The 25205-nt window shown below is 39.1% G+C and overlaps 1 long non-coding RNA gene across 1 annotated transcript; it reads right to left on the minus strand.

The window, feature by feature from the left end:
• Window positions 1–18002: 18002 nt before the first annotated feature.
• LOC149835487 (uncharacterized) lies at window positions 18003–20476 on the minus strand. The gene is made up of 2 exons (XR_016432626.1): window positions 19326–20476; window positions 18003–18206 (listed from the first exon to the last, which is right to left on the minus strand). It is a non-coding gene; the product is annotated as an uncharacterized LOC149835487 (long non-coding RNA).
• Window positions 20477–25205: the final 4729 nt, after the last annotated feature.

The raw sequence follows: 25205 nt of genomic DNA on the forward strand, positions 1-25205 counted from the left end.
TTGCAGAATTTTGAGGCCTTGTATTAAAGCTTCATACTCGGCCATATTATGAGTGCATTGGAAACCAAACTTAAGAGAATAAGGGATCATTTCTTTTTCTGGAGTGATTAGCAAGACTCCAATCCCGATGCCAGACATGTTTTTAGAGCCATCAAAGAACATGTTCCAAACTGGGGGCTGTTGGATATTACAGATGTGCTCATCAGGAAAATCATCCTCTGCTTTGATTTCTTCTGTCAGAGGGAAATCTGCCAACTGATCCGCGATCGCTTGGCCCTTAATCGACTTTTGAGAGACATACTCTAAGTCATATTGCATTAGAAGGACTTGCCATTTTGCGATTCGTCCAGTGAGAAAAGGTTGTTCAAGAATGTATCTGAGCGGATTAAGCTTTGAAAGGAACTTGATTTCAGAAGCCAATAAGTAATGTCTTAATTTCTGGCACATCCAGACCAGAGCTAGACAAGTTTTCTCCATCTGAGAATACTTCTTTTCATAATCAATGAATGTTTTGCTCACGTAGTAGATGGCGTGCTCTATCAAACTGCCTTCTTCATACTGTGCGAGAAATCCACCACAAGCATTCTGATTGACTGAAATATATAGCAAGAGCGGCTTCCCCAGCTTTGGCGGCTTCAACACTGGTGGATTAAGGAGATACTGCTTGATGCGCTCAAACGATAGCTGGCATTCTGATCCCCATTCAAACTTAACTCCTTTTCTTAGCAAATGGTTGAAAGGCTCGCATCTCATGGCCAAATTAGAGATAAACCTGCGAATAGACTGAATACGCCCTTGAAGGCTTCGCAGTTCTCTGAGATTAGTTGGAGGCGGCATGTCAATAATGGCTTTTGCCTTGGCCGGATCCACTTCAATCCCTTTCTTGCTGATGATGAAGCCGAGTAATTTGCCAGACTCAACTCTAAAAACACATTTCTGAGGGTTAAGTCTCAATTTGTAAAGAATAAGTCTTTGAAAAACTTGCCTAAGAGCATCGAGGTGATCCTCTTCTTCTTTAGACTTAACCAAAATGTCATCCACATATGCATCCATATTCTTGTGCATTTGATCGTGGAAAATAACGGACATTGCCCTTTGATAAGTTGCCCCAGCATTTTTGAGCCCAAATGGCATGACTGTATAGCAGAAGGTTCCCCATGGGGTAGTAAATGAAGTCTTTGACTGATCACGAACGGCTAACTTAATCTGATTATCACCTGAATATCCGTCCATGAAAGAAAACATGGCATGACCCGCTGTGCTATCGATCAACAGGTCAATATTAGGAAGTGGATAATCATCTTTCGGGGTAGCCTTATTTAGATCCCTGAAATCAATGCAAATCTGAACTTTTCCGTTCTTTTTAGGGACTGCTACGATATTTGCCAACCAATCTGGGTAATCAATGGCTCGGATGAAGCCTGCTTTCAATAGATCTTCAAGTCCTTCCTTGACTTGTTGCTCAATTCGAAGGTCTAATTTTCTCAATTTCTGCTTGATTGGTCTGGCTTCTGGTTTCAACTTGAGTCGATGCTCAACCAGCTTGATATCTAATCCTGACATATCTTCGTAAGTCCAGGCAAATACTTCCTGATGCTTTTTGAGGAATTGGATGAATCTAGCTTTTTCAACTTCGCTTAGACTCGACCCGATTTTGAGAATCTTCGGATCATCTTCCGACTCAATGTTAATATCCTCAGTTGGATCTTGAACCAAAGATGATGGTTTATCCTGCTTCTGAATGTGAGCAAATTCTGGCAATTCCTGTATGGTGGGATCAAATTCGGCTGGCTCTTCAGTCTGTTCTGCTGCCTGACTGACTTCTGCTCTGTCTTTCATCTCAGGAAATCTTGCCAATTTTAAATACTTAGGATTGATAACAAATCTTGTCATTGATTCAGGAGTTAATGGTCCTGAAAATGTTAAGAAAGGTTTTTATTTAAGAGAAAGTATGAGCCAAATCAAATTTTTGTATAAGTAAAGAACAATGATATAGACAAAATATAAGAAGAAATGATAGATGCTCAAAATGTGAAGAGAAAATTGATCTTTCATTGATTGGAAATGAAGTATTTATAAGACATTGACAAAAGATGGGATCGTGTTGTCCCTACAAGATTTAACAAAAGATAAGAAAAGAAAGCAGGAAAACTAAGGCATCATCTCTTTATCGGCTTCCTCTGACAAAAATGGTCTTCTTGCTGGAATCCTGGCCGGTGAACCCCAACCCTGAACTGTCCTCATGCCGAACTGGAATGATGGGCTCTATCATGCCGTCTTCATCTTTTCCCATGCCTCGGAATGGCTGGTATCCGTGTTTGATCAACAGATCGAATCCCTTTTTTGCTTTAGAAAACTGAGGAAATAAGGGATGATCTTTGAAGGAGGTGTAATTGAGGCATCCTCCTAGCTTGAAGAAGCAAGGTCTCTGCCATTGGACCGTGGCTGTGACGTTTTCCTCTTCCATGACATCTTTTAACTTTAGCATCTCCAGGATATCACTAAGATTTATCTCATCTGCCTCTCGGATGCTGGGGATATCTGCTGTAAATGTGGGACGAGGAATCATAGGCTGTGGCAGCCTTTCTTCAGGGTCTTCGCCCAAAACAGTAGTGATCATCCCACCTTTAGACCATTTTATGCACTGGTGGAGGGTTGATGGAACCGCATTGGCATTATGGATCCATGTTCGTCCCAACAAAAGATTGTAAGTTGGCGGCGCATTGACAACATGGAACAGTACTGTGTGTACTGAGTAGTTGATAAAAAACTCTAAGAAAATCTTGCCCTTGGCCGTCTGCCCGTGATTGTCGAAGCCGTAGATGGTAATGGGATCGGGCACGTACTCTTCTTCTTTTAATCCCAGGGCCTTTGCTGTCATTTCTGGGCAAATGTTCAGACTGCTGCCCCCATCAACAAGAACATGTGGGACAGTCATGCCCCTGGTTCTGACCACAATGTACAGCGCATTGTTATGAAATGAATGAGGTTTAGGCAAATCCTCATCAGAGAATGTAATGGGTGCGTTCGTCATTGCCTGATTTACTATTTGCGCCATGTCTTCGGGCGTGGTGCCCGACTTTACTTTGATCTTTCTTAATAGATCATTGAGCTTTTCCTGATGCTGGGGAAAATCATGAGTCAACTCGAAAATGGAGATGTTGGAGAGCGCTGTAATAGGCTTCTGAAGGCTTTTGGCCCGCTCTTCTGCTGCTTCTGAGGTTTCTGCTTCCTCTGTGCAGGTCTCCTTTTTCACGAATCTCTTTGGAAAAACTCGGATTTTCCCATTTTCTACTGACGTGTTTCTGATGTTTAAAAATGAGAGGATATCCCCTCTCTGAGATGCAGGCTGATCCTGACGCAGAACCATTACCTGATGTTGCAGACTTATATCCTTTTCGGAACAAGGATGTATGTGACTCTGCGGGAGAAAAGAACCTTCTAAAACGGTTGACACTGAGTGTTTTGGGAATGGGGCGGACAGGATGTCCATTTTGCCCTCTTCTTCATCCTCGATGAGGATGCTTTTGTCGATGCAATCCTGGATCAGATGCTTCAGGACGAAGCAATACTCAGTGTCGTGGCCCATCGCTCTGTGGAACTTGCAATACTGTTCCTTGAATCTTCCTATGAGCACTGGTGGATCTGCCACCTTAGGAAGTTTTACCATCCCATGAGACAACAAGTATTCCAAAATTTTCTCCAAAGGCTGGTCGAGGGGAGTGAACTTCCGATCCCTACTCCAGTTTATATGTTTGGGCTTTTCTTGAAGGTCCCCCTTTTGTTGAGGACCGGTCGGGAGAGGCTTGTCATTGTTCTTGAAGAATTTTCCTTTCCTTCCTCTGCTCTGCTCGGGCTTTGTGCCACTGCCACTGCCCTGTTTACTGCTACTGCCCTGATCATGCTCTGGAACCTCGGCGGAGTAGGCGAAGTGTGCCTTCTTCTTTGAGTCTGGGATATTCTTGGCCAAGGTGACACCTTCATACATTCCGTTCTCTACCCCCATCTCGAGCCATTCTGCTCGCTCTGTCAGTTCGATAGAGGATTTGGAGGGGTACGGAAAGATGAGGCTTTTTAAAGGCTGGGAGAAGTTGTTGAGGATGACTTGGAGGGCATGTTCCTCAGAGATAGGGTTCCTCATTTTGTTGCACAGGCTTCTCCACTTGTGGATAAAATCCCTAGCCTTTTCATTGGGCTCTTGCTTCAGGTTGCATAGGTGGTTCAGGGTGGGCAGAGCTTCCGTGTTGAACAGGAAGCGCTCAACGAACATGTTGACGACTTTGTCAAAATCCCTTAGTTCGATGGGATTGACGTGCTCAGCATACCATTTGGCAGCTATTCCCTCCAAACTGCGGGGGAAACAGAGGAAGAGGGCACGGTTGTCTTCACTGAATCGGGCGCATTCCGCGAAGAACATGGCAAGGTGGGCCTTGGGGTCTCCGGATCTATCGAATTTAATGAATTTTCGGGAGAGATTCTCCAAATTGATGTCTCTTTCCAAACCAAGGTAGAAATCCTGCCTGGTGTATGACCTTTTTCCTTTATCTCGGACTTGCAGGTCTTTGACTATTTTGGTCAAGGCTTGGATCGAATCCTCTGCGGGGCCTCCATACTTGGGCTTATTCACTGACATAGGTTCTTCCACTGGCTTCTTTGATGATCGCAGATGCTTTGGGATGTATATCAGCTGTTCTTCTTCAGAATTCTCTTCTGCTGACTCAGAATCTTCAGAAGTACTGTCACGCTGTACCTTTTGCTTGCTGATCTTGACGGGCTTCTTCATGGGCTTTTTCTTCGCTTTGCTCTTGGAAGCTGCCTTTTTTGGAGCAGCTTTGGCCTGCTCAGCCATCATCTTGGTCATCATTTTCTGAAAAACCCGATACATGGCTGGATCAACATCACTCTCATCTCCGGAGTCATGCTTTTTGGATAATCGGGGAGAATTCATCTCCTCTAGCTCGCTGTCACTGTGCTGTTGAGCGGCCCTCTTATCAGCCCTTGTCTGAACCATTTTCAGATGCCAAAGCTTTCCTGTAGAATATGGGAATGGTTAGAGTATGAAAAAGCTTTTTTGAAAATTATAATTTCTTTGAGAGAAAGCAAGAAATGAAGGGATTTGGTAGACAATTTCAAGAGATTATCCCATTACCCGGGATTGGGTCATCACACGATTTGTGATGATTGTATTACCATTTGATGATAATAGAGAAATGTGCCTTGTTACTTAGGCGAGGTCGTCAACCATGATAAGATTTGAAGAAATGCGAAAGAAATATCCCTTTTACCCGGGATTAGGTCGTCACTCAAGTTTTTGTGACTTTTATTTGTGCTACAAACAAAATACAGAAAGCAACATTTTTGGCCAAAAAGTAAATTTTTATTGATATCTTTAACTTTCAAAGACAAAGAGAGGGTGGGCAGACAGTTTGCCACCACTCTTGATATTCAGATGATACATTTGGCCCAGGAAAAATAGACAGAGAAATAAAGGAGTTCCAGGTATATTTAGCGACATGATATGCCCCAGACCACTGATCCGACTGCAGGTTGAATTCTGACACGTTGCCTGTCGGGAAACGGGTGTTGGCACGAACTTGCCGCTGCGAAAACTGCCTCAGACATCGTTTCGGCTGATAATCAACACAAAAGAAAGGGCCCATCAACTTGTAGCGCTTGTCACGGGCATAAGTGTATCGAGGAATAGTCTCTCTTCTATCAAAGAAATCCCAGGTGATCTCCTCCTGATGCAGCTTCTCGATCAGAGCTCGGCATTGGATGACTGTCTTCGGCTGCTTACTGTTGAACCTGAAAGAACTGGCCTTCGAAGGAACGTGTCGCAGGAACCATGACTGCAAGGCGTAAGTGCATCCTTCTACTAGAATGGTCTCCCCAAGAGCAAATCGAGCCAAACCTCTGTAAAGGAAGGCTAATGCGGCCATGGAGACTGAGAGCTGACGGATCTGCTTGCTTCCCCATCTCCAAAAGAGCTGAGCAACTCTGATGTCTATGAAATTCTGACCATCTTGGAAGAAAGTTAACCCCACTGTACACAGGATCATGGCATGCTGAATCCTGTCCTTTGCTGCTCGAGACAGAGTGTCAACCTCTTTGTAGGCTCCATACTTTTGATATAGTTCAAATAGGTCGATGAACTGATTTCCACCAATCTCAGTGAGAGGCCAAGATCTGCTCCCCGTGGCTCTGGCCAAGGCTTCTCGAACGTCCACTCCTTTAATGTTGATCAAAAACTGCTGATCGACCGGATCATCTGGCTGACCGGCTGGTTCGGGCAATCCCATAATATCATTGAATTCGTCCATCAGCAGAGTCATCTCTCCCCATGGAAACCAGAATGTGTAAGTACGTGGATTCCATCGTTCTGCCATAGCCTGAATCAGAGCTCCGTTGATGGTTCGCTTGCCTGTCGCTGATGCCATTTCCAACCCACAGTCATCCAAGTGGTCTGGGAACATATGTGAGAAGGTGGCGAACCAAGAATAATACCACCGAGGGAAGAAAGGACGAGACTGGATGACCCGCAGATCCGGGGGTCCATCCTGAATCTGATAGAAGACATGTTCTCGGGGAAAGACAGCATCGAGGGAATTTGACGCCATTGGGATGATACTGGGGAAAAGAAGAAAATAAGGAGGATTAGATAAAATGCAGGACTTACGGATAGACCTTTTAAAGAATCAAACCTGGAAATTTTGAAAGATTGAGGAGATTTTAAAAGAATTTTCCAGGGTTTTGAAGAAAATTTGATCTAAAAAGAGAAAAAGAAAATGTAGGTAGAGAGAAATATACACCTGGGGTTTTTGAAAATAAAGGTGAGTTTTGAATAATACACCCAGGGTTTTGAAAAAAGGGTTTGATATATATATATGAGAGAATAAGAGAAATATCACACAACCAAAGTTGCACAAACAAGGATGCGCATACAGCACTCCCTAAAGGCTGACTCTAAATGCAATATTTGAAATGGCTTGTAGGACCTTAATCCTAACTCTAGGGTTCAGATCATCTGATTCCAATCAAGATACGCCGATATACCCAAGCCGAAGCTCGAAGTACGTGGCATAGAAATATTTCTCCGGTTCTAAGGTAATGACTTCCCAACATCCTTGAGCACCTACCGATATACCTCGGACTATGGCCCTTAGGTACGTGGTAGGGGGGCGCGAACCCAAATAAGTGGTCCAGTTGTGAGGCTCTCTCCCGAACTATGGTTCAGTGAGACAGCCCAGCAACGTGAAGACCGGGGCAATATAGGTAAGGAATGTTTTTGAAAACATGTTCAACATGCAAAAAATCAGATGGCTCTAATGCAAGTCCTAAAGAGATAGTTTTAAATAAAAGGAAGCATACACTTGCATACATTGTTTACATTCAATCCCTAAAATTGAGGAGAGTTGTATTTAAAACCTAAGTCTAATGTGAACATGAATAATCTCCTCAATATGGTCCTACCAAACCATGCTTAAATCCTATATGCAATGATGTCAGCTTAGGACAAAATCTAGGCTCCTAAGGTTTGCATGAAAATGAAGCTGACATATGTAGAATAAAGACTTGGATAATATCAAAGCAAAAGAAAAGACATTAAATTCGACCGAACGAAGACGAGTCCCATCACGGTCGCCAAACCTGTGATCATCGCAATTTTTTTTTCTCGTAATGTTCTCTCTCTTCCTTCTCTTTTCCTTTCCAACCTCTTATTTTCCTCCTTTTTGAAGGGAGAAAGATAAAAAAGACAGAAAGAAAAAGAGAGAAGAGAAAAAGAAAGAGAGGAACTCTTTTGCGGGTTTCACTTGACCTTAATTTTAAAAATATTTGAAATAACTCGCCTCCGTTTTTGAAATATTTTGCGGGAAAACTGGGAGACGGGATCCGCTCGTCGGTACGAGGTTCGACCGTTCCTGGCGCCTTTACCAGGGGTAATCGAACCAAGGGTCGAATTTTATGCCTTTTGTTTTGCGAAGAATTTATCTAAGTATTTATCCTAAGTCTAAAATGCACAATGAATCATACTTGTGCAAATGCAAAGATGTATGCTCTTTTTGAAAATATTTTGAAGAATTTCCAAGTGAATCAGATAAAGTGAAGAAATGTTTTCTAACTTAGAACTTAAGATTTGAAGTTCTAAGTTTTTAGAATAATCAGAGCTTAGGAAAATGAATTTGGATCTTCTGAGAGAAATGATCTTAAAACTGAAAGAAAGAAAATTTCAAAGTCATAAATGGACTTTGAATTTGGAAGTTTGAACTTGGATGAATATTTGGAATGGAATTTAATTCTAACTTTGAGATTTTTAAAGTTCAAAGGAAATGTGGGGGATCTAAAGGAATTGAGGAATGGGACTTGGAACAGTTGGAATTTCAAGATGAAATCCGAATCCAAATTCTGGATTCTGAATAGAGTTTTGAGTTGATTTTTGGATTTAGGATCTGAAATAGGAACTTTGGTTTGAATGAAAATGGAACTGGCTTTGAGAATTAGATTTTAAAGTGGAATTTGGTTTTGAAATTTTGAATGGGATCGGATACAAGATCTGGAATCCAAGATGGTATTTGGATCTGAAATCTGAGATCCAATGGTAGAATGAGGATATGGATCCTAAAATGGATTTGGATCTGAAGTCTGAGATCCAATGTAGGGTTGGGTTCTGGATCCTAAGAATTGGAGTTTGGATCTGAGACCCAAAAATGGAATGAGGATCTGGATCCTGGATGGAATTTGGATCTGTGATGGGAGATCCATAGTAGAATAAGGATTTGAATTCTAAATGGAATTTTGGATCCGGGATTTGGAGATCCAAAGTAGAATGGAGTTCTATACTTGGAAATGTGGATCCAAGTTGAGACTAGGATTTGATTTTGGATTTGGGTTTTGAGAAGTCCAAAAAATTGGACTTTTAAAGATGATCTGGGTTTTTGAAGATCCAGATTTTGAACTTGAGAAGGTTTGGGTTTGAGATTCAAAGTCAGACTTTGATTTAAAACTTTGAAGAAAAACTGGATTTAGAATCAGAAGATGAATTTAGAAACTTCAAAGTTAAATTGAACTTTGAAATTGAGCTTTGAATTGAGTTTGGAAATTTGAAGTTTGAATATGAAATGATTTTGAAATTTCAAAGTCAAATTGGACTTTGAAATTGAGATAGGTTTGGAATTTAAAATAGAAAAGATGTTCAAAATCACTTGGGGTTTCAAAAGAATTTTGAAAAATATGATGCAATCCTACCCTATATGATGAATGAATTTGAACAAGTTTGAAATTGGACTTTAAAAAGCTATTTCATTCTTTAAATGAATTAAAATAAGATTGAAAATATAATACATCCCTGACTATGGTCATTGAATGTATTATATGATAATCTATATTTAAATTCAAAAGAAGAATAAAAATACATTTTTAGTGCTTTTATAGAATTTAAAATGAACTCAACCCTCAATATACCCTGACTATGGCCATTGGTATATATTTTGAGTTAATCCTAAGTTAAATTTTGATAAAAGAAAAAAAATTTGAGAAAATATGATGGATTTTGAAAATGGATCCAGTGTGGATCCAATGTTATTTCGTAAAAGATAAGAATTCTAAGTTTTGTTCACACCCCGACTATGGCCGTTGATGTAAATCGTCAACTTAGAATTAACTTACCTCTTACGAAATGGTGCACGTGCCATTCGTGTTTCACCATTGTGGGGATTTTGAGAAATAAAGGAAAAATGCATGGAATAAACCATTCATGATATTCTATAATGCTCATTCATTCTACCTAAAGCAAGAAATGTAAATTCTTATTCCAACCTAACTATTACAATGGATAAAATCAAATGTACAACCCCGAGTAATAATATCTTCTACATATTTCCTGCAAAAATCAAGTGTTAATACGCAGTAGAAAACACAGATATAAAAGAAAGGTAATGCCTTATAAGACGAAGAGCCTAATAGAATATACATGGCTATGTATATACATAAGGGGATGGATTCATGAAAGCATGTAGGTGTATTCCTATGACTAGGAATTTTTCATAAGATATGAACATATTTATACATACATATGATAGGCATGATGCTGGCGGAGGTAGGGTTGTGATGCCTGCATTGCAGCAGTAGCTGGTTGGGTTTGGTGATGAAAACTGCCCTACTTAGAAGAAATCTGTTGTATTGCAGGAGCAAAACCCAGTGGGATCTAAGATTGAGAGACTGGTCAATTGACCATTCAGACTAACTAGATGTTTATGATGCAGCTGTGGGTCGAAGGGCAGTGTACTTAATGAATACAACCAATTATGCTTGTTATGGGGTGGATGATAGCTCACAACCATCGGTGGATCTGCTGTGGCAAATATGAAGCTACAGCAACTCATGGATGGTGGAGATGATGTTGGTAGTGGACAGTGGATATGCAATATGAGTGAAGTAGTGTGTGCTGTGAAAATGCTAGATGAGGGGCTAATGTAGCCAATGAAGGTCAGGTGTGGAAGATGACGACATCCAGTGTAGATGATGACTGTGAATAAGCTGGAGATGCTGGGAACTTTGTGAAAATCATGTAGTTGGCTGACGCATGGTGAGAAGACTGGAGGTAAAAGTGGGTAGTGAATAGATGTTGGTTATGATGAAAGATGTAGGTGGTTGACGGATGCAAAAGATGGAAGAGGGAAAGTGAATTCAAATGGTAAGAAATTGGTGAATTTAAGTCAAGCCAACCATAATAGGAGACAATAAAATGACCAAGTTACATTACCTGTGGGTGTATGGATACCCAAACAGAAGAAAGTTAAACTGACAATCTAATGATCAACCCAATACAATGACTGTTGTAAATGCACTGGACTCAGCTATTACAGGAAGGTTGGTTGTCATTTGCTAAATTCAGGAGAGATTCATAGGGCTTTATAACTCAACAAATGTATTCAATTTAAATCCACAACAACTGAAACTACTGACCATTTAGTACTGTATTTGGTTCCACTAACATAGAGTAATTATGAATGATAATCAGAATATCCTTAATAGCCTTAAGCATATTCATAGTCGAGCTTTCAGTTGGAAACATGACAACGGGTATGTAATGCAACTTCCACGAGATTCATATATCCTATGAACTGACTGATCACATGATTCAAGCTAAATCTGTTCTGGCAATTTATGGTAGGAGTGGTTGATGTCACGCTGCTGAGCGCACCATAACCATAGCAAGTCACTGCAGGAAAGCCTCTTAAGTAGCTTCATTACAGAATATCAAGATTTCAACACAAATTGTGTAACATTGATTCCCTTTAAACTAAGGAAAAGAATTCACCTGTATAGTAATCAGTTATACATACATGCGAGTGGGATATTGGGCAGATGGGCGGGGGTTTTAGGATAGGAGGTGTCTCCTGGATATGACGCACGATGGCGACTCCCAGTTTCAGCATATTCAACAATGTGAGTTTGCCCCTGGCAGACAGAATGATAGGTTGAACCTTGGTGAATTTTAGAGCTGGGAGCCTTCCTCTCATCATTCCAGATATTAAATTTACTGAACCTCCCTAGGAAAATCTCGGGCAGGCTTATTGTTCTATCCCAAACTATCTTATATACAAACCATGTCCAGTTTCTTCAACAGTTCAAGATCAAGAAAATAGTGGGCCAAAACATACAGGTTATACTAACAATTGTTTCAATTCCTCTTATGGGGAAAGAGGAAACAAAGAACGCACATACTCACCTATACATGAAGCAGTGTTTTATGGCTAGCCACATAAAAAAAAATCTTCATTTCTGATGGATTTCCTAACATAGATTCAGGAATAATTTGAGGGACTTCATCATTCTATAGGTGTTTGGGATTTAATTTCTCCCATGGTTTGGATCTGACAAGATAGATCATTATAAGGCTAATACACAAAATATGATGCATTTAGATGTAACGCTACTCCGTATAAAATGAGTACAAAGTGATAAAAAACATGGAGTATTTCAATTTAACGCACAAACAATGAAACACTTCAGCAAAGGGATATGCAGGGAAGCAAAATTAATCAGCTAAAGGCTAATGCAAAAAGAAGTCTCAGGACATTGCTCTGAGCTATTGTCGGCATTCCACAGCCTGATCACCACAGTAGTTCAAGCTTCCAGATCATTTTAGCAGATGAAACGCCAACAACTTGTTGAACGTGAAGATATCGATCATATGAATAACAAATAAACATAACTCGGATGACAGTCTTATAAACCATTCAGGGGAAAAACATAATAAATCTAAAAGGGGAATTATAATGAAATGAACATCCCTAGAAGAAAAAAAAAATGTCGTGCAATGCAGCAAATTACCTAGCAAAACCCAGATTGGGCACTGTATTTCACTATGGGCTAATTCTGCCTTTAGATGCTAATGATGATCCTTATGCCGGTGATGCTAATGGCAGGAGACAAAGAGGATGGTGATGCTGAATCACGCATGGATTGAGGAACATGAACAAATGACAAAAAAATAAAAAAAAGATAAAAAAAAGAAGAACATGGTGATTCATCTACAACTAATGTGCGATGGTAATGAAAATTCATAAATCGGAGAAGATCTAAGAATCTGTGAGAAAAATTGAAATAACAATGAAATAGATATAACCCGGAAGAGGGTTGGATTTCTTTTGCCAAATGCAAATCGAGACTGCTATAGGCAGACCGATACTACATATAATGCGCTAAATGGATGAAGAAAGAGAGAAAAAGAAAAGAAAAAAAAAAGAAAAAAAAAAGATCTAATGAAAGAAGAAAAGGAAATTTGCATCAGGAGGGGAACGATTCTTACCTGTAGTTGCAGGGGATTTGATCACCGATTATTGAGAAGGAGAGATAATGACGGCTATTATATGTCGCTGCCGGACGGGATCGATTCCTGTGATTTGAGGATTGCTGGAGTTCTGAAGGAGACAGCCGATCCGATCCTTTGTTTGCAGGAGTTTTCTGAAGGAAGGAAAGGGGTCGATTCTCCTTCGGGGAGAACCGAAGAGAAGTCTGGAGACTTCGCTTTTGCTTGCAAGGGTTTGATAGACTTTCTTCAGGGTGAGCCTGGCTTGAAAAGGTGGATGATAAAGGGGAACTTCCTGCTTGAGGGTGGGTTCAATCGAAAGAAGGTTAGATGATCAATAATGGTGGATCTTCTCTCCCTCCTGAGAGTCACTGGGGGCCTCTTCTTAAAGGGGCTAATGGATGTTTCTAGCCACGGTTCGTTGCGGATGTGGGGTGAATAATGGGGAAGTCGGTTCTGAGATCGACGATGGGGAGAGAATGGGAAGAACGTTCGGGAGAGGGGTCGTTACATATTTTTAAGTTTTCCAGAAAGAGGACCCCTTTTTAGGATTTTTTTTTTTAAAAAAATGGTTAAGAAATGAGGTTTTTGGAAAAAGGGCTTCAAGAAGCTTGGAAATCCTTCGTTTTTCTTGTAGCTTTTTCTCAATTTTTGGGTTTTTATATTATTTTTCTATTTTTTTGTATTTTTAGAATAAAATCCTAGAGCTTTACGAAAAATCAAAGATTTAAAACTATTTTTTTGTGTTTTCTGTAGAATATTTACAAAAGGGGATTTTTCTGAGCTATTTTGAGAAAATTTCTTCAAAAAAAATGGGTTTATGTCTGAATTTTTGAGACATATTCGAGGTTTACAACCTCGAACCGAGAAATATAGGGCCGAGAATCCAACAGAGTGCCGTATGAGCCGCCCGAGCCTTTCAAAATCATTTTTTAGTATTTTTGTAATTTTATTTTGGAAATCGGACAACAGTGCTCAGATTTGGATTTAAAATACTGAGTTCAGACTCGGAGTTGAATTTGAATATGTCAATGTGAAATCTAATCCAGGAATCTGAAGAAATAACTTGATTTTCTCAGAAAAACGGGGTTAAGGGCAAAAGGGTCATTTTTACAAGATTTTGAAAAATTTGGGGTGTTCACAACGTCTCACTCGATCCCCAGTTCTCGAAGTTAGGAGGGGTCAAGACTACCAATACATCCTACTTGGTAGATTTAAGTCTTCTGTAGAAGTTTACAGGGTGTATCCTATTTCTAGTTCTAGTCATTGGGGACTACTCTCTCGATCACGAACCGTTCTCTTTGAATATTCGTATGACTAATCACACAAGATATTAATGAGAAAAGTATAACATACCTCCATGTGGTATCGATCCGCTACGATGTCGAATGCTTGTGCGTACCCAAAGGAAAATTAAGAGAAATATAAAGTCAGTTCACTTTTAAATGTTTTTAAGTACACTCAATGCTTGAAGTTGCAATTGTTATAATATAAATGTGAGTTATTCATATAGTGTAGAGTTTCAACAAAGTTTGCCTTCATACTTTAATTGTTATAATATAATTATGAATCATGTATTAGATAACATAGTTTCATTAATGTTTTCACCATGAGTTGGTTGTATTACATAAATTTTAACATTTCAATATTAGTATGTGAATGTGTTAAACATATACATATGTACACATGACATTGAGTACATTCATATGGATATAATGCTTCTTACTCAGACGGGGTATAGGTTGACCCCATCTGAATTACTATTTTTCAGGTAGCGATTAAAGTTATCGGGCAATTGCGAATGTTGCTGCAGACGAAGCCATGAGACTTCATTTTTGTGATCCTGCATTAACTCTGATAAACCTTTTGTTATTTTATTAATGAAATTGTAATAACTTTGGACATAACATTTATTGATGTCATTAAATATTATTTGAGTACTCTCTATGTTACCCTGTAACTCACCCAACTATTAGACCAGATAAGCTAACTGGCATTTCGTTGTCTTAAAAAAAATTTATTCCAATTTTTTTTATCTAAATTGATGGGGTGTTACATAAAAACTCTAAAATATAAAATATTCAATGAGAGAGAACTTGTTGTAGTTGAAGGGTACAATGATGCAAACTGAAATTCAGAATCTAATGAATTATTATCCACAAAGTGATTATATATTTACCCTTAGATCTGAAACAATTGCTTAGAAATCAAAGAAGTAAACTATGATAACTTCATTCAATAATGGAGGTAGAATTGATAGCACTAGCATCAACTAGTATGAAAGTTGAATGATTAAAAAATCTCTTAATGGAGGTATAGTTAGGAAATAAGCCAATACTCCTAAAAGTTATGTATTGCGATAGTCAAACAAATATATTAAAGGTGAAAAGTAATATTTATGTTAGAAAAATCTAAACATATAAGTCTAAGGCACAATTACGTAAATAGTTTACTCAAGCAAGAAGTAATTTCAATTTAATATGTAAAATCTTATCACAACTTAACTGATTCATTGACAAATGAACTTTCTCAGGATATCATTTTTAAGACATTGGGGAAAATGCAGTTAAAGTTTATAAAAGCAATGACCGTTAATGAAAACCTAATCACATGATAAGGGTCAAACCATGTCAAGTTATTCATTAAGAAAAACAAGTCTCTGAATGATTAGATAGTGCACTTAATATTTTTTTCATTTCTAGTGTCAAGTGCTCAAAACCTATGTAAGAAGGTTAAATTCAAATTAAACTCTTAATAAGATCCATAGGCCTTATGGCTGGAGTGTTTCAAAAAAGTTTACACCCTTGATGGACTTACCTATGTGAGTATGAAGGTAGGGGTCGCTTTCTATGAAACTTGAATTTTGTCCCTAGACTACTCATCAAACTGAGATATACCACGAGACCCTTAGTATGTTGCTTTTATATATTAGTAGATACACTATAACCACCTGAAGTGAAAGTGTGTGTTACAATGTCTACAAGGTCAATTAGGATTCTCAATTCAAAGCTAACACTATTAATGTCTCAGACTGAGTAAGACTAAGTAACACTAACGTGGGTTCAAACCCAAAAAGTATCTTCACTTATGCACTGAATCTTCATGAACAACCTCTGTAGTTGTTTTTTATAATTTTGATCCACGTGAAAGATTGTTGAATTTTTTACTCAAAACTATCATTATGGTTCATCCTCTATTTTTCATTTTTCCTAAGTTGGTGGGTGTTAGGTCCTCTACAAAAGTTTAGTCCCATATTAAAGGATTTTGAGAAACCTCTTGTCCTTATATAGAGGGGTGGTGCCTTCGCAAGACCTTCAAAGGCATGATCTTGGGTTTGTGCATCTTTTTATTTTTGAATCTTAGACCTTGGGTCTTAGATCTTGACCTTGACCTTTGACTTTGGACTTAGATTTGAATTCAACTCGATTTGATCTGATCTGGTTTGGTTTGATTTGAGTTTGACTTTTTTGTAGTTGAGACAAATTTAATCCTCAAGTCCAAAACTGATTTTGACAAGCTCATTTATTGAGTTTGACTTAGAATTAATCCTATTCGAATCTTTCTTGATATTATTCAGATTTGTTTGGACCAAGTCTAATGTCTTTGCATGGGCATTTATAGTCCAAAATGGTCCAGTAGCTGCCCCTTTGTTTGATTGTTGACCGGTTGACTCGATCAAGGCCTATCCTAACCCTATCAGGGTTATTTTTGGTGCTCCTCTTGGGCTAGTCATTTGGGCATTCATGGCTAGCCTAGACCCATTATGGTGGATCATTTTGACCTATTATGACAGATCATTTTGACCCATTAAAGGCATTTTTATGGCCTTTATGGGTGACTTGGGGCTGGAGCCTGAATCATCTCCCATTTCTCTCATCCCAATATTAGCCTCTTCTCTCTCTCTCAGGAGTGCTGTCTCTCCTCTCAACAAGCTCTACTCTTTCTCTCTCTTCGTTGAGGTTTTTGAAGTTAGTATTCAAATCCATTTTAAGATTCAGATCCCATATCTATTAGAATCCAAACTCAAATACTATTCAATTCAGTTCTAATTGCTATCTAGATCCGGTTGTTGTTTAGATTCATTACTAAGATTCAGATCTAGTTAATTCAGATTCATACTCACTTGCAGTTTGGATTCATACCCATATTTAAAGCCAAGATCTTGTTCAAGGTTGTTCGTGTCGAGGTTAGCAGTCTCACCTAGAGTCTCACCTAGTGTAAGACATGAATCAAATTTTCACGAATAAGCGAAAGCTCAATTATATCCTAAGAGCATAATTGCACAAATACCTATTGCACTAAGGACTTGATCCTAAGGTAATTATCACTTGAAAAATAGTGTATGTATGTATGTATATGCATAACTCATAACATACCTGGTTCAAGCTTAATTGCCTGGCCCACTCAGCTAAGCAAAAATTTCAACAGGCTTTCATGCTACCTAATGGATGCATCTAGAATGTGCAGGAGTCCACTAGCTTATTCTCGTAAGCTTGTTATGGATATAGAAAGGGTGTGAACTGAATCTTGGTTCATGTTCCAAAAATCTTCCTTGTGTTGACTCATGCTAGGGAGATTTTGAATGACACTCCATTGTTGTGTTAGGCTATGGTCAAGCATGGTGCCTTTTATTAAAGCACACTTGTCCGTCCACAGGGTCTCAGCTCATCTGATAGGGGTGACTTGTGAATGTCACCAAGTTGATCGGACGTCACAAGTTTGAAACACACGAGTCGCGTCCCTTGCGTCCCTTGCTGCAAGGTCGAAGCAGGGTGTACTGCCAAGTCGCCGGGGGGACCTTAAGGGTTTTACCAATGGGAGGCCAGCCAAGGTGAGATCGGTGATGGGGGGTTTTCCCCTTGGATTATCCAAAAAAAAAGTACACCTGCCCAATTTGATAATTAAGTTGCCAATGGGATCCTTGTGCTTCTTTAATTTTCTAAAGTTAATCCCCACAAAATTATGCATTGAATTTGTTGAATTCTTCTTTTATTACTTCATAGGCGCTATATAAATGCTTCAGTACAATTTGTCCAACCTTTGTCCATTCCACCTTAATTTAAGAAAAGAACGCCATTTTGTTCGAGTGTAGGTTGCAGTTGATGCACTAACTCGAATCAATTTTTTTTTAAAGAAAACTCAAAACAAATATTTGTTGAGGAACTTATATAAATGGCTTTGAAGACTTGGAGAAGGCATAGACAAAATGACTTAAAAATAGAGGTCTTGAATGAGTACAACGCCAAATGATTGGAGTGAAAAAGTTATATGAACTAAAAAAAGATGTCCATGTTCTTTCCTTTCTTCCATTTTCCAGTCCTTGCGTGACAATATTGGCACGGAACAAAAGCTTAGGACCACCAGACACCCTCCGTCCACACACCTAAACTTGCTTCTGAAGGTTTGAAAAGAAGGGAAGAAATAAATATAATCTTAGGTCATTTCTCGTTTCCCTTTGGTCGTAAGGTCTCTTATATATATATATATATATATATATATATATATATATATATATATATATATATATATATATATATAGAGAGAGAGAGAGAGAGAGAGAGAGTCACTAAAATTTGAAAATTAGAAATATGGGCATTTCCAACACCTTTTTTGCAAATCCAACCATGTGTATGTGCTTGGCATAGTGAATTTGCTATGAATCATTAGATCGTATATTTTGGATCATTGATTTTAAAGATTTAAAAAATCTTGTTTATGCATCAACATCGGATGATTCAAGGGGGAGTTCTTATAAAACCAAGCATGTAGATCACATAGGTACAGTTAAATTCAAGAGAAAACAAGAAACAAAAAATCCTTGAAAATCGCGGTTCACACATTAGTTTCCATATTTCAGGTTGTCATATTATAGTAACACACACATAATATATATATATATATATATATATATATATATATATATATATATATATATATATATATATATATATATATATATATGGGTCGCTGAGCAATTCTTAGGATGCGTTTGGCGCCTCATATTTTGGATAAACTTCCGTAGAAGTCAGTTGGATAAAGAAATTGTTTGAAAATTGTAACCTGAAAGGAGGTGTGTTTGGTGCATTAGTTAAGGCCTTCTAAAACACCGTTTTTGTTATAAAATGACCAACTTACCCTAGGCCTTCTAAAATGAGTAGGGTTTGGGTCGGGTATAGGTTAAACCCACCCAGCCCAACCTGAACCCAACTCGAGGTGAGTCGGGTCAACCTGAACCCACCTGGAGGTGGGTCTGGTCATGGGCAGGCCAGCCATTTATCTAACAAGAATGAAAAAAAAATGGCTGGCCATTTCGGCCAAAGCCCAGTTAAGTGAACCAGGTTTTGGTGTCACCCAATAACACCAAACCTGGCTTTTTTTTTGCTCAAAACCCAGTTTAGAATAAAAAAGTAATAGTAGAAGAAAGACCACGAACTATGAAATAAAAATATCAAAGCATCTATTTAGAATCACAATGGAAAAATGGGTCAATCTTAAGGTTCAAATGCAGCATTACCTTAACAGTGCCATCACTTGAGTGGGCCTCAGCCACATCACACAACTTTCCGGTTATGTAAGAAGTTGTGTACTTCCCACCAGTTGTTCCATATTCTCCAAGCACCCAACAGATAACCTGAAATTTGAACAGAAAATGAAAACAGTAGGCAACTTAGGGTCCCCCATAACGTGTATGACTCCACCTGGATCATGTAGAAGATAACCTTGACATAATTATTCACTGGCCTACATGACAACAGCATTTAATGGAAACAACACTTTCTCCAGCTATAAAGAACTCCCCAGAAAAGGGGTAAAAGTGATGAGAACATTATTAATGGCAAATGATAATAAAAGGATTAGATTATAAGGATATTACTTATGAAAATCAGGATTATAAGTTAATCACAACAAACTAGGATACTGGAAATTTATTTATTTTTCAGATATATAAAATAAAACACCTAAAGAAACCATATCAACATTCGCAGTAAGCATGTTCAACAGTGTAATCTTTCAGAAGAGCTTGCAATCCACTCGGTTCACATCAGAAAAGCATATTCAGGATGAGGATCACTATCTTGCCTTCAGTGGCTCTACAAGCAAGAGGGCCAGGTTAGTTTAACCATCTGACCTATTAAGTGTACTTTAAGTAACTAGGAAGCAAACCAAAAATCTATTCTGCATTGAACAAACCTTTAGAAATCTGGATGTTGCTTCAGCTGCAGCATCTAGTAATTTAGGACTGGGATATATAGATGAAACAATGCATATGCATTCATAGAGAACTGCATTCCCAATGTTGCTTATTGTCTCACTTCCTAAAAAAGTCTCCCAGTACGGCATACATATTTTCGCTAGCATGCTTGTCACCACTACCAAGCAATGCCAAAATTTTAAGTAATATCATAAGCAAAAGAACGAGACATAAGTAACTGATTACGTTCTCAATTTGTCAAGAAATGCACATCACTACCAACCAAGTGCTTTTCTGTTTATTCCTAAGATTTAAACTTGGATACCTCTAGAGATTGATCTCCAAAAGATTCAGGGGCCTCTTTCAATTTGATAACAGAGCCCTTAAAAATCTAATTTCTATTTTCCAAGTGCAAAAAATTAAAAAACAAGATTGATAGAGCAAAAAAAAATTAAAAAAGAAAAACACAAAAGAAGAGTCAGGTGAACCATTTTTCATGCTCTGCAGCGATCAACGATGGGGAATTCAGACGGCTGGGCAGCGGTGATGCTCAGCCACGTAGAAGGAAGTGAGGGTTGTGGGTGGTGCTGGGCAACGCAGAAAGGAGAGGGTTGCGGGTGGTGCGATGATGGTGTTGGGCAACGCAGAAAGGGGAGCCTCAGCAGTAGTGGTGGGAGGGTCGGTGGTGTTGTTTGATGGTGGATCGGACGCCGATGACGGAGCTGCAACACAAAGAGAGGGACGGAGTCAGGCTGGGGGCTGCGAGAGGAGAGATAAAGGGGTTGGGATACGGGGAGGGAGGAGAGAGGCTATCGAGCATGGGGACAGGTTTACGATGGGCGGGAAATGGCAAAAAAAGTGGTCGTCCGGTCAATCCAGATCGGAGGTCGAAAGGTCATGAGAGAGAGATAGATGGGCTCCGATGACCGGCGAGCAACGGGGGTGGGGGAAGGCAGAGTCATCGGCGAGCAGGCACCGACAAGAGTGCGAGCAGCAAGGCCGCCCACGACTGGTTTCGGTGAGAGAGAGGTATCAGGCAGAGCAGGCGATGGCATGGTGCTCAACAGAGCAGAAGAGGGTGTTCATCTCCGGCGAGTTTCTCATCATCGGTGCTCGTCCCCGGTGGTGGTCGTCTGATCAAACTCGGGATGGAGAGGGAAGATGGGAAGGAGAATGAGAGGGAGAGAGATGAGCGGCGAAAATGGGTAAAATTGCTCTCACACTCGATGTCTTTAGTAGTGCTATTTCTATCCGTTGGATCTTAATAAGATCTGAATCTTAATAAGATCCAACGGCTAGCAATCTTGCACCTTATTGATCTGATTGCGCAGCTACCCATCTCTCTCTCTCTCTCTCTCTATGCTGGTTAGATGCAACAAGTACTACTACATGAATTGCTCCTAAGCGCAAGGCTAGATGGAGCTCTTCCACAATTGGGCTTGTCCAATTTGCCAAGCAACTCCATCTTAAGGCTTCATTGTTTTTTTTTTTTATGATTCTTCCACGTTATAAATCAATGGTTATTCTTTTGTGAGTAGGTGGACTTAGTTAGGGCAGGGTTTCAAGCACTTGACCAAGGGGGGATCCAGTTGTCTGGTAGGAGCAGTGAGTACACGTCACCTTGTGTTGACACATTGCAAGTTCAAATCCCAATGGTATGGTTGTATAACTGATTGGGTCTGCCTAACCCCAGCTTGCCTATAAAAAGACTGTTGCAAACACCTGAGAAAACACTTTTTGTTCTAAAAAAAAAGCACAATTTGGCCAAATGATAATAGCAGTTTTGGGACGAAGGCGTAGTTGTTGTTGTCCAAAAGATAATAGCAAGGTGAATAGCCCAGGAATCACGTGTAATGTGATTTAGGGGATACCAGTCACCGCAAAAGCGTGAGAAGACTACAATTCTGAAGACACAGGTGAGGATTCACCGCTCTGCCATGACCTAAAGCCAAGGTGGACCTTGACCAAGACCTTAGATCTCCATGCCTACATGAGAAACCTACCAAAAATGACTTTGACCTTGAGAAAATTGAACTGAGAAAGTGCACTTCTTGAGATAGGGCAAACACCCACTTCCTGAGAAAAGGGAGTCACGGGTCTCACTCACCTTGCAGCTCCCTTTCCCAGAATTTGCAGCTGCTGGCAAGGCGGCTACCAGATTCTCAGATTTCAATACAACATGTGAACGTTAGTACGAACGTTGTGAAAACGCGAGAACACCAATCACTGTAATAATCAAAGCTAATATTTCAAAAAGTAGCAAAAAATGAACACATTAAGGTGAGTATGACGCCTGGTTATGTTGCATAACCTGATCTCTAGCTAACAAGGACAACTAGTTACATTTAGGGATGTAACCAGGTGAGACTCAAGTGGGATCGGATCTAGGCATTACCGAGTCCAACCTAATTGGATCTGACCTATTCGGATTTGGAGTCTGATGGAATCAGATAAAACCGAATACTGATCCAACTAGCTTAAAACCTGATATTTACAACATTGGATTCGGGGTTTAGTCGGTTTTGTGCTCTGGTTTTAATGCAAAACTCAATACCAAATCTGAATCTGATTATTAATCAGATCTGAATTTGGCTACCGCGAATCCGACTAATTGGACTCATAATGCTGAAGGCATCTGCAGGGTTAGATTGATCAAATGAAGCTTGCACCTATGAGTTTCTGCTAGAGCATAGAAATACATTAGAGTGCTGTGAATGAGATGAGCTTCACGTGAAAAGTGAAAAAATAGAATCTGATGTGTTGTATTCAGAAAAAAACACAAGAGCTTATATCTACACGTTTTGGAGAGATCTCATATCTCGTGAGATAACAAAAACAAAAAGATAATTTAGTTACAACAAACAAAATGTTGACTTGAGCTTTCAATCTGATCCATCTGATCTTCTTCCTTCCCTTTGAAAAGCTTTCAGACTTAGCCGACTAACTGACCATTTGGTCATTATCCACCATTTGGCTGTTACCATTTTACTGTTATCCTCTTAACAGGGTAAGTCGGGATACAGCAAACTCTTCCAGCAGGTTCCTTGATTGTCGACATTTATCGTTAATAAGTGCAGTGGATATTTTCCCATTAAAAGCGAGTCAGGAGTCGCCATGCACTAGTATTTCAAGAGATTTACCAAATAACAAATTTCTAATTCTATCGCCCTTATGAGTTCCATTGATTTAGGTCTGAACCCAATTCACCATCTATTTGACTTGGATTTGTGTCCACCCTCCATGATTTTCATTCTTTTGGAATCAAAGCCTTTTTCCATGAATCAATTAACACTATTCAGATTTCAAAGATTTAATCAGTAAGATAAGATGTTAGTTTGGAAATGTTCATCATTGTGCAGTTTTCTGCATGAGATCTTACATAATTGTAATAATTTTTTTTTTGCATTAGCCTGCAATTGAACTTGGGGCATCAGAAATTGGGAATTGGAAGTTGAATCCCCAAGGCAGAGGTATTAAGGATTTGACCACCTATCTGGGAACACCTTAAAATCTTTGGTAGATAATTAGGTAGCAGGGTGACCCAGATGTGAAAACTTCAAGCCGAATACAAATAGTGATAAGAGTATGAAAGAAGGGAGTTGGTGGGAATTGCCAATTAGCCCATGACATTCAAGCAGACAATTATAAAAAAACAAAACAAAGAGAAATAGCCCCAACTCCCTATATCCAGACACTGTCATGCTGGCAACCTAGCGGTAGCCATTTCTCTTAGGCCAGGCCACGAAATGGTAAAAATTTTCTTTGAAAATTGATTATTTTTGTGAAAAAAAATCGTATGAAAAGCTTTAGATTCACAGCTAGGAAGAGCGTACAAAAATCATGGTTTAGAAACCCAATGACCTGAGAATCGGCTTGTCCAATAGTGACTTGTGACTCGGGCGGGTTTTGTAAACTTTTGATTTTATATAAAAATAATGCATATTAATCCAATAAATACAAAAAAAACTAACGTTTGGTGTAGCAAGGGAAATAGATCAGTGATCTTAGGAAATGAGAATGTCGAACTGGTATTATAGTATATGAAGAGGGGGCATTGAGACCAGCAGCTTTGAACATGAAAAGAAATCTTTTTGAAGGTGCTCCCAATCCAATTTTTTTTTGTTTTTTTTTCAGAGAAACAAAAGAGATATATATTTTATAAACTAAGTAAAGAACAATCAAACATGAATTACCATTGATGAGAAATCAACGTTTGGAGCAGAAAACAAAAAAAGGAAAGTTTCTAAAAATAGGCAGGATCAGAGAATTCCCACCGAGAGGCACCAGTGAGGATGCGTTTGGCAATGAGATCCATTCTTAGTAACTCATTTCTGAATGAACGTACCAAGCAAACCAATGAATATTAAAGAGAAATGGGACCGAGCTAAATGAAATATGCTAAAATGAAACGTGTTAAATGGGTTTTTCTTCTCTTCTGTTGTTTTTTTTTTTCAGTTCCGACCCCATAAATGTATTGGACACGGTCGATTTATGAGGAATCCACACCTGGATCATGTGTCTTTGATGAAAAAAATAATATTTAGAGCCTAAAAATTTTACAAAGATTTTAGAGCGTTGATTTTTTGAACGTTATAAAAACTTACCCATGTGTCGGAATGGAACACTTCAAGGCAAGAACTTAAAAATAAAACGAAAAAAACCTGAAAAACTCATTTAGCACGTTTCATTTAGCATATTTAATTTGGCATGGACCCATTACTTAATATTCAATACCTAAAATCCCTTTATTAGCTGCTTAAAAATGAATGAACTTTTCTACGTGGTCCACATATAATTGTCATTTTACTACATTTCATCTTAGCCAAAAGGCCTAGGCTAGCACATACACCAATCTAGGTCAGCCTTGCGCGTTTAAGTTAAAAGGACATTTTCGTGAGTTCGATACCCCATATGTGTCCTTTGCCATTCACTTGATCCTCCCTTGGCAGGGGAGGGGGTACCTGGAGGTTTTACATTCACAAGAGCTGTCCTATGGAGGTTGTTTCCCTCATAAAAAAAAAAATTTGTCATTTTATGCTTAAAAAAATTTACAAAATTTTGGCTTCAAGTTTGGCCTAACAACCCAGTTGACTAGGTCACCTGCTTCTGGATCGGATTGGAAGTCTTCGGCTGCTCTAAGGTCCCAACTGAGCTATTATTGACTCAAGAAGTTGCAGCCCCAAGTCTTTAAAGTTTCAAGAC

This window comes from Nuphar pumila, chromosome 6, assembly GCF_984573655.1.
Source record: "Nuphar pumila chromosome 6, dmNupPumi1.hap1.1, whole genome shotgun sequence".
Classification (NCBI taxonomy): domain Eukaryota; kingdom Viridiplantae; phylum Streptophyta; class Magnoliopsida; order Nymphaeales; family Nymphaeaceae; genus Nuphar; species Nuphar pumila.